Below are 10988 nucleotides of genomic sequence, written 5' to 3' on the forward strand. Positions count from 1 at the left end.
GCCCCGCTCAGGCCCCTGCCCTGGCCACGGGTCCGCCGCGGGTGGGGGAGCAGGCATGTTTGCCTATAGCGCTGGCCACCCAGCCCTCCAGACACCCCGACACAAACAACCCACACACGCCCTGCCTGTCTCACTCCGCCCCCCGCACACTGACACACACACACACAGACACTGACACAGGAACGCCGCGCAGACACCGACAGAGACGCGCACAGCCAGACGCCCGGACACCCGCACCCACACCCACACCCACACCCACACCCAGACCCCGGCTGCCGTGACAGACCCCCGCCCGGTGCGCTCGCAGACACGTCGGCAGTGTGCAAGGAGGGTGCACACCCGGCACACCCACGACCCACAGAGGCACGGATGCTCCGACAGACACGGGGGGACGACCAATGGCTGGCGACGCGAACCCCGGGTTCCAGACAACCCGCCCTGTGCCCATCCCTCCTGGCCACTGAGTCCATCACCTAGGAGCCGCCTCCCTTTTCTCCTCCCCTGCGGTTCTTTCTGTTTTTCTCGCTGGCATCTGGCTGTGCATAGCTACCATCCTCCCCCCTCACTCACCCCGGATCCCTTCCCTCTCAAAGGTCCCGTTCCCTCTTCCCCCACCCCTACCCTCGGCCCAGCTCCGACTGGGCTGGTGACCAGAGGATGCATTCCTTCAGTCCCTCCGTAGCCTGCCCTCCCTCCCTCCTCTGGGACCCGCGGCCCTGAGCTCTGGCTGCCTTCCTGTCTCCTTATAAACTGTCCCTACTACCCAATTAGCCATCAGCAGCCTTTGAGAAAGCCGAGGTGCCCACACAGCGCTGACCTACATAGCCGGCCCAGGCTCGGGAGGGGCTTCCCCAGGTCCCCTCGCCCCTGGCCCCGCCTCCTTCCTCCCCGCACTCCCCCTCCATCTCCTGTCATTACAAACCACAGGGGGTTTGAGTTGCAGACAGGGGTTAGGGGGTGAGCGTGCTACCCCGCCCCAAATTTGGGGAAATCAATGTTTAGCTCCGGGAAGCTGTGAGTTTTCCAATGCATCCTCCTTCCCGAATATCTCGATCCTTCCTTCTGCCTAATCAACCTCCACCTCCTCCACTCCCTTCTGGGGTTTGTTCTCCCAGCTTCGGCCACCGGCCACCGCTGGCGACGTCGCCTTCCCGGGGCCCCATCCGCCCGGTGTTGTTGTTTTGCTCCAAGGAGAACCCCCCCCCTTGCCCACGCCCCCCTGATCACTAGGGCAACAATCGGTGGCCCCAGGGGATTTCCCTTGAAAGGCATCTTTCAACAAACCCACAAGTCAGGAGACTTAACGTTTCCCTCCATCCCTTGTCATGGAAATTACCTCCTCCCCCAAAGCAGTGACTTCCCTTCAGACTCCTACCCAACCAAGTGGCCTACCAAGCAAAGCAGTAGTTTTCCCCTTCATCTTTCCTATGTCCCCTTTTACTCCCAGTCCTTCCCTCCAATATTTTTCTATTTTTTCTTAATCTTTCAGAGGATCCTGCTTTTTCAAGTTTTAGTGAGTGAGATTCCTGAATGAATGATCTACAGACCCTCAGAAGGCGGCCCCTTTAAGGACCAATGTATATGTGACTATTACAGCTGTTTGGCTCTGAGGCCAGACATTGTCTGGAGGAGAGGCAGGGTGTCTGTCCTCCCCGTGGCTCAGGAGTGCCAAGTCCCTGGGGTGGTTGTTCTTGAGTGTGAGTATCTCTGGAAGAGCCTTGGTCTAGCTCAGAAAGGGACCCTTCTGAGTCAATTTGCTCAAACTGAGCTTTTGGCCATCAACTTCTAAATTTCATAATCTCTGAATCCAATAATTTTGCCTTTATAAGCATTCTTTTAAAATACTTGGTCCAACCTCTTATTCAGGTACAACTTAGGTCTAAAGGGTATTAACTGATCTACCCAAGGTTCTACTGACAGTGAATAGTAGAAACCACGAGTATTTATTAGGACATGGAACACCATGGTTTTCACAGTGCCTCCCCTCTCTATGAGGCCATATTCTGTCCCTAGAGGAGGGATTTGGGTCCATGTCTTTCAGCTCCTGGACCAGTCCCCCCCTGTGCTGATGACTGGGCCGCAGCCTGCTAATCCTTCATGTCTGGCTTATCTTTTTCCCTCTCGGACAAGCTTTCTCGGGCCTCTGTGATGGATGCAAGGACAAGGATGTGGGAAGTACGTTGTAAACAGTAAAGCTCTAATAAATGTTAGTCACTGATGGAGAGGCCAAGAGAGAATATTCTGGAGGGGCATCCTTCAGGGTGGCCAGATGCTGCCCCACGGCTTTCCCCTCAGGGCTTCTAGAGCTTAGCTATGGTTTCTGGGAGAAGCGCTCTGCCTGCCTTTGGACATTCCCTGAGTGGCTGAGTCGTTGTTAAGAATTATTGGCAGGATAGTGTTTGACCACCTCGGCCCACCTGCCTTGCCACCTGCCAGTGACTCCGAACCATTCCTCCTCCCTGGGTTCTCTGGCCCCTTGAAATCTCTGAGAGGCAGAGATGGAGGGAGTAGTATGCTTGAGGGATGTAAAGACCTGGGTGTAAGAGAGAGGAGAGGATGGTCCATGGGGTGGAGGAGGGGGAGATCATAGGAAAACTGGACTATCTTAAAGAGGTGAGACCAAGTTGGCATAAGTTTATCGTGCAGAGAAAAGCAAGGAGCAGGTATGTTTTCAAAAAGAGAACGGGCCAGAACCGGTTTGGCTCAGTGGATAGAGCGTCGGCCTGCGGACTCAAGGGTCCCGGGTTCGATTCCGGTCAAGGGCATGTACCTTGGTTGCGGGCACATCCCCAGTGGGGGGCGTGCAGGAGGCAGCTGATCAATGTTTCTCTCTCACTGATGTTTCTGGCTCTCTATCCCTCTCCCTTCCTCTCTGTGAAAAATCAATAAAATATATTTAAAAAGAAAAGAGAACGGGACTTCAGAGGGGAAGGATCAGGCTATCCTTGTTAAAGGATCTTGATGGATAAAGAGTATTAGCTTTGGAGCTAGAAGAAACCTTAGAGCAGGGGTTCTCAACCTGTAGGTCGCGACCCCTTTGGCGGTCGAACGACCCTTTCACAGGGGTCTCCTAAGACCATCCTGCATAGCAGATATTTACATTACTATTCATAACAGTAGCAACATTACAGTTATGAAGTAGCAATGAAAATAATTTTATGGTTGGGTCACAACATGAGGAACTGTATTTAAAGGGCCAGAAGGTTGAGAACCACTGCTAGGAATACTGCATACATACACTCCATAGTAACACTGTGCCTGTTGTAACATGTTGGTGCTTTATGCTTAGATATAGATGTTGAAGAACCAAAAAAGTATCTAGGTGAGACTGGGGACGAGTGGGGTGGGGATGGCAGGATGTGGGCTTAGGTTCCAAGCACCTCTGACTAATGGTCTTTTGCATCTGCTGCTCTGCAGTGGTCTCCTGCCTGTTCTCTCTTAATTCTCTCATGGCTCTGCTGGTCCAGCCCTGCCCTGTGCTGGAACCGCCTGGGAGGAGAACCAAGTGTGGGTGGAGAGGAGGAGAGTTGTTTTGGAGAGAGAGTATTAAGCACAAGCAAATGAGACTCTGGAATGCTCTTTTCCTCCTGGCTCCCTTTCCCTTTTCTGCATCATCAGCATCAGTCTGGCAGCGCTTTGGGCCCTGGGAATTGTAAGCAGTCGTTGGCTTTTAGAATCACAGAATAAAAGAGTATTCGAGTTGTAAGAGACCTTTAAGATTACCTAATTAATACCCCTTGTTGAACAGACGATGAAAAGGAAACTCGGAGACTCTAGGTGACTTTCTGTGCTCACGTGCAGTAAAGGGTTACCAGGACCGGATAGGGGAGACACATACCACCCTGGGAGGCAGGAGGAATAAGTGGAAACAATCCCAATTTGTAGAGTTTGTACAAGAGGAATTCCTCCCTCCGGCCTGGCTCAGAGTGAGAGGGTAGTTTGTCCTGCAGATGTGGGTGTCTGCACTGGAATAACCCCTTATCTGTAACCTTTCTTGTGCAACCAGAATCTTACAGGTGCCCTATTCGGGCACTCTAGGAATGGGGTTTTACAAAGAAGACTGGGCTACACGTAATAGTAAGTAAAATAAAAGTATCCGTGTTGGATTGTGATCTCTATGGTTACTTACCACTTTAAAATGCTGTGGCTACAATCTGTGTTTCCCAGAGATTTGCACAAAGTCTGGCGTAGGTAGTCTGTGGGATTAAATAACTGGTAGCCACAGTGAAAACTGGGGGTTGGGAGTAGAGAAGGGGAGTGGAGGGAATGCAGGTTTTGGCTCCTGGGTGCCCTGTCCACTCAGCAATAGCCTGGGTCACTGGGGGCGTGGAATGTGAAGCTGGCACCAGTGCTGGGCTGGACACGGCTGTGTGGGCCCTGGGCATTCCGCTCCCCACGCTGCCTCTGTGGAGGGAGAGGAGGGACTCAGCCGGAGTGGGGTGAACACTACATATTCTTCTGGGAGGGGGATGGCAGCACCTGGAGGGGGGAAAACAGCGCAGCAACTTGGCTCAGTTCTGCTTCGCGCTAAGCCTTCTCTGTGTGACTTGTTCTTTATCAGTAAATTCTATGTAGATTTTCCACATTGTTTTCCTCTTGAATTTTCCACCCAACTAACCCAGTGCTCCCTATTCTGCTTCTTGCTTCTACTATTCAGTTTTAATGAACCCCATCCTTAATGGTAAGCTCTGTATGGGTTTTAATTCTAACCTTAATTGAATTCTAATTTCGGTCTTAGCCTTAATCTATCATAGACTCTAACCACTAATCCTAATACCAAACCCAACTTAATTGTCAATTTTAACCAGTATCTTAATTCTAACCTGTTATAAGCCAGCAACTAGGACAGCGACTTGCACATCATAAAAATGACCACAGGTAGCATTTATCGAGAACCCATTGTATGCCGACTTTGCACTGGGTAGTTGACATGTGCACGATCGCATGCAGGTACCTGAAAGCATCCTAATGCGGTTGGCATTATTAGCTGCCTTACAACTATGAGGAAACAAAGGTTTAACTAGATTATGCAATTTGTAAATACTAAATCCAAATCTACTCTTTAATTTCTGCTTGACTAGAAAGCTGGTACTCATTCCTTTTTCCACCAACAAATACCTTTTTCAAAATCCTAACTCTAACTAGAGTGATTTCTAACATACTGAGTTTCTCCAAAGTATATTATTAGATTTTAGCAACTAAATAGTAATACAAAGTAGCAACCAACCAACCAACCAAAGCCCAAATTTCTCTGCCCAGAAACCGCATCGACACTTAAAAACATGAAAATAATCTATAATAATTAAAGTATAATATGCTAAATAGACCTGACAGCCAAACAACCTTCTGGATGTCCTTCTGGACAACCTTCCAGATGAAGCCAGGGCTGTGAGGGCCGAGGCAAGCCGCCGCGGCTGTGAGGACCAAGCTCCTTGCACAAATTTCGTGCATCGGGCCTCTAGTGTATTTATAAAGTTAAAACAATCAAACTAGAAAGAAACAAACTGTAAGTAAAAGCCTCCTTCTCCTTCCCAGCCTGGCCACCCTGCACACCCAGGAGCATCATTGGAGGTGGCTGTGCAGCACAGTAGCCCTGCCTCCCATGGCATTAGCAGGCAGGTAAAGTCAAGGTAAATGCCAGTGGAACCACCTATGCATGTACAGGACTTAGACATGAAGATCACTGGACAATGTGAATTACGATTAGCAATGACTATTAAAGGCCAAGGTTCTATATACTCAGCTCTTCAATGTATTACACCTTTTAGTATTCACACGCTCTCTGTGCGGTATGCATTACTTTACACATGAGGACAGCAAGGCCTGGAGAAGCCAAGCTATTGGCACAAGAGCACAAAGACGGCGAAGAGATCCGGGTTTCAAATACAGATTTGTCTTCCTCCAAAGCCTAAATTTTTCACCAGTAGACTTAGCCAAGAAGGCTTGTAAAAGGACAGGTTATTTGATCTTGCTTCTGAAGGAAAAATAGAAAGAAGAATTACCTATGAGACTGGACTCATATCGATGTGGGAGGAAACATTACAAGGGGAAAAGGTGCGCTAGAACTAGAGCACAGGGAGAAACGTGTGAGAGGCGAGAGAGCAATTGGGGAATAGAACAGATATGAGTGGAAACCAGGGACATTTCTGTGATCAATTCAGAAAAGAAAAGAAAAACCATCTTGTAAATATGAGTGTTACTATTGCTCCAATTTCGGGCTGATTGATGTATTTTGGAAAGAGTAGACACTCATAATTATCTACAAACAAAAATACACATTTTCGGTTATGTGTATCTGTATCTGTAGTCTCTGCATTTCCCCACTTGCATTCGTGCTCCAGCACTATGAAATGACTTGTAATTGCCAAAGCACACTATGTGGTTTCATGCTTCAGTGTCTTTGCACATACTGTCCCCTATACCTGGATTGTCCATCATTTTTTTAAAAATATATTTTATTGATTTTTTTTTTTTTACAGAGAGGAAGGGAGAGGGATAGAGAGTTAGAAACATTGATGAAAGAGAAACATCGATCAGCTGCCTCCTGCACACCCCGCACTGGGGATGTGCCCGCAACCAAGGTACATGCTCTTGACCGGAATCGAACCTGGGACCCTTCAGTCCACAGGCCGATGCTCTATCCACTGAGCCAAACCGGTCAGGGCTGGATTGTCCATCTTATTAAGCCTGCTGGAATTTGTGCTTGTGTTTATCCATTCAAACACTGATGAGGTGCCACCATCTCTGGGAAGCCTTCTACCCAGAGAGAATCACTCCTTGCTGGGTGCCACCATTACACTGACCATATAATTCCACTGTTACACTTCTTTTGCTGTGTTGCAATGATTAGTCTATGTGTTTTTCTTCTCTAACTGTGAGCTCTTCGAGGGCAGGAGTGATATATTCATGAATCTTGTTAATCCTGCTTAGTGTAGAAATGGAAAAAGACTAGATTCTCAGTTAATTCTAGTAGATTAAGCTGAAATATTCCTGTATAATAAAATGCTAATATGCAAATGGACTGAACAGCGGAACGACCGTTTGCTATGATGTGCGCTGACCACCAGGGGGCAGACACTCATACAGGAGCTGCCCCCTGGTGGTCAGTGTGTTCCCACAGGGGGAGCGCCACTCAGCCAGAAGCCAGGCTCATGGCTGGCAAGTGCAGCAGCAATGGCGGGAGCGTCTCCCACCTCTGCTGCAGGAGGGCGGTAAGGAGCGAGGGATCCTGGACTGTGAGAGCCCCGAACTGCAAGAAGGATGTCTGACTGCCTGCTCAGGCCTGATCCCCAGGGGTATCGGGCCTAAGCCGGCAGGCGGACATCCCCTGAGGAGTCCCGGACTATGAGACAGGGCACAGACCTGAGGGACCACCCCCCTCCCCCCAGTGTATGAATTTTGTGCAAACACATAAGCCTTATAAACCATTTTTTCAGAAGCACATATCTATAATAATAAAAGCATAAAATGCTAATTAGACCAGACAGCCGAACGACCTTCCGGACGAAGCCGCAGTGGCAGAGGCTGAGGCAGAGGTGGTTATGGGCAATAAGGCAGGCAGGCAAGCAATTAGGGGCAATCAGGCAGGCAGGCAGAGTGGTTAGGAGCCAGCAGTCCCAGATTGCGAGAGGGATGTCCGACTGCCCGTTTAGGGATCGGGCCTAAATGGGCAGTCAGACATGCCCCGAGAGGTTCCGGATTGCAAGAGGGTGCAGGCCGGGCTGAGGGACTACCCCTCTCCCCATGCACATTTTCGTGCACCGGGCCTCAGTATCTATATAACACATTTCATTGGTATGTATATGTTCTTATGGATATAATGTATCCAAAATAAGGTGAATCATTGTAATATACATGTATACATATTTTCATCTACTCACTCAAGGAACATTTTATAATTCCTGGAATTGACTTTAGAGCCTGCCCCATCCTTTTGCACATCATCAGTTGATCAGTTGTGGGAAGTTATCCTTTCAGATTGGTTTTTAATTTTGAAAATAGCCAAATGTCTTTGGATCCAAGTCTTAAGAATAAATGTTGTATTACTCAAGATCAGATTCATGTTGGGTAACACAAAAGCAAGGTTTGGTTGTAAAGTAATAAGAAATGGCTTCTGGGTGTACTAATATGTTGGTTCTTAAGGCAGTTCCCCAAAAGTAGTTCTAGGAATTTCTGAACAGCGTCATTCTGGTCTATTTGTTAATACAAACAAAATCAAACAAGAGTTTCATCATTTTATAGTCACACCTGGTAAATGTATAAGAACACAAAAAATCATGTGTCCAGAATAAACTCCTGATCATTCATTTATAGCTTATTGAATTTTTATATGAAATGCACAATGCTAGTTGAAATTGGGTGTTTTGTCCCAGCTGTTTTGTTGCAGTGTATAAAAAAGTTATAAACTCTCAGGTTTTATTTTTCCATTACAAAATGAAAAGACTATCCCACTTCAACTCCCACACGTTTTTGAGTTCATTTTATCTGTGAGGAATAATGCGAGGGTCAAGGATAGGATAATATTCAGGGATGCAAAATACTTGATTACTAAAACCAATCTGATAGTAATGGTTTTGCTTTTCAGAATCATAAAATAGGTGTGAATGTTTAAAAAAAACAAAACAATCCAAAACACTGGGATCTTGAGAATACAAAGATGAGTCAATAAGTCATGAAACTTACCTTCAAGGAACTTCTAGTCTAGTAGGGACACAAAGCAAACACATAATTACTACACCATGTGATAAATGCTGCAGTACCATTATATGTAAGTCACTGCAGAATGAAAGAAGAGGCAGAGATTAAATTTGTCAGGGACTTTCAAATTTGTCAGAAGACCTTAAGGAATGCCTAAGAGTTGACCAGGCATTACAAAAGAGGGAACAGCATCTGCAAAAGCAGGAAAGCGGAAAACAGTATAGTCAGTGTGGTAGAGTGCGAAGGGAACTTAGGCTAGAGATTGCTCTTTATTCTGCAGACAAGGCGTCATTGAAGGGTTTTAAGCCGGGAAATGTCAGTGCCAGATTTGCATTTTAGAGCGATAACTCCGGCAGCGGTGGATGGATGGACTGGAGGATACATATCATTTGCTTAAGAAGCCTGTGACCCTCCCGGGGACCACTCACCCGGTATCATGACACTGCATAGGACCCACTGAGTGTGGTCTTGTCTGAACCTACGGGTAAGGTGGACATGACACTTAGAACATTGTTGTAGAACCCGGACATCAATGCATAGTGTGGCCATGGTGGGGAGCCCACAGATGCGGACAGTGGTGCACAGCGGCATGAAGTTGTGTGGGGTTGGGGTTAGGATCGATGGCCAGCTTTCCTCGCTGGCCAGGGACTGAGGCCCTTTCCAGAAATTTCAGTGCTGACATTGGGGAAGTCCCTTACCAACTGGGACGGGTGGTCACCTTAGGCAGTGCCTGGCAGCAACAGCCTGCACTCAGTGGAAACTGTTCCTCAGACCTTCTCCCTGGCAACCAGCTGGGGGTCATCTCCAGGGCAGACTGGAGGGGGAGGAAAACGGAGTGAGTTAATTTATGTCTTAGAGCAGCGGTTCTCAACCTGTGGGTCGCGACCCCTTTGGCGGTCGAACGACCCTTTCACAGGGGTCGCCTAAGACCATCCTGCATAGCAGATATTTACATTATGATTCACAACAGTAGCAACATTACAGTTATGAAGTAGCAACGAAAATAATTTTATGGTTGGGTCACAACATGAGGAACTGTATTTAAAGGGCCAGAAGGTTGAGAACCACTGTCTTAGAGGAACGTAGAAGAGGGAAGAGGGAGGGACTGGCCATTTGAATGGGAGGAAAGGAGAAAGGCTAAGTAGGAGCAGAGGATGGAGGTTGGTGTCTGGCCCAGGATCCTGGGCTCTCTGCCAGTGTTAAGGAACATTACAGGCTCAACACAGCAAACATCCCAAAGGGTAACTCTACATATTTAGCTTTTTATTCATGCGTAGGTATCATATATTCATTCAACATTAATGGAGGTCCTACTGTGTGTCTAGCACTTCACATATGCTCTATCATTTAGTCTCCAAACACAGTCCTATGACTTGTAAACAGGATTATTCCCATTTCACAGGTGATGAAAATGAGGCTCCGGAAATGGCGGAGCTGAGATCTTAATTTAGGTGTGTCTTCCAAGTCCCTAGTTATTCCTGCAAACCAGTATGTCCATCTTTGCCTGATCATAATAATTTCATGGGGCACCTGCTAAAAATAATACAGGCGCAAGGAGATTCTGATTCCAAAGGTTAAGGACCAAGATCCCCAGACTTTCTGTTAACAAGTGCTCCCAGGTGATCCGTAGGCCCTGACCCTCCTGGAAAGCAGCACAACACAGCCTGTATCTCCTCACAAGGAGCCACTGACTGCGGGAAGAACCATACGTGTCAATAGTCCATTAGAACAGTTATATTAAGTTCTAAAACCAAAATGTGTCACTGAGTCTTTGAACAAATAAGTTCCTTGGCTCTTTCTAGGCAGCGATTGCTAAGCTTGTTTATAAAACACTCTGCAGTCTGGCCCCTGCCTGTCTCTGACTTGTGTGACCTTGGGGCCATATGCCGGGGTTCATGTCCCAGCATCAAGAAGGGTTCAGGAATCTGGAAAAGGGGCTGCGCGTAGATGACATAGGAATCCAGAGACTAATAAAGAGTTCGGAGACGAGATATAATTTTGAAAGGCATTGGGGGTCAGAGGACCTTCAGCTAAAGGAACTGAAGAGTGCCTCCTTGTCTAGGACCCTTGCTTTTATTAACACAACTAGAGGCCCGGTGCACAAAAATTTGTGCACTCGGGGGGAAGGGGGGGTCCCTCAGCCCGGCCTGTGCCCTCTCGCAGTCTGGGACCCCTTGGGAGATAACGCCCTGCTGGCTTAGGCCTGCTCCCGGGTGGCAGAGGGCAGGCCCAATCCCTAGGTGCAGCCCCTGGTCGGGCTCAGAGCAGGGCTGATTGGGGAGTTGGGGCGC

This window comes from Myotis brandtii, unplaced genomic scaffold (assembly GCF_000412655.1).
Source record: "Myotis brandtii unplaced genomic scaffold, ASM41265v1 scaffold858, whole genome shotgun sequence".
NCBI lineage: Eukaryota > Metazoa > Chordata > Mammalia > Chiroptera > Vespertilionidae > Myotis > Myotis brandtii.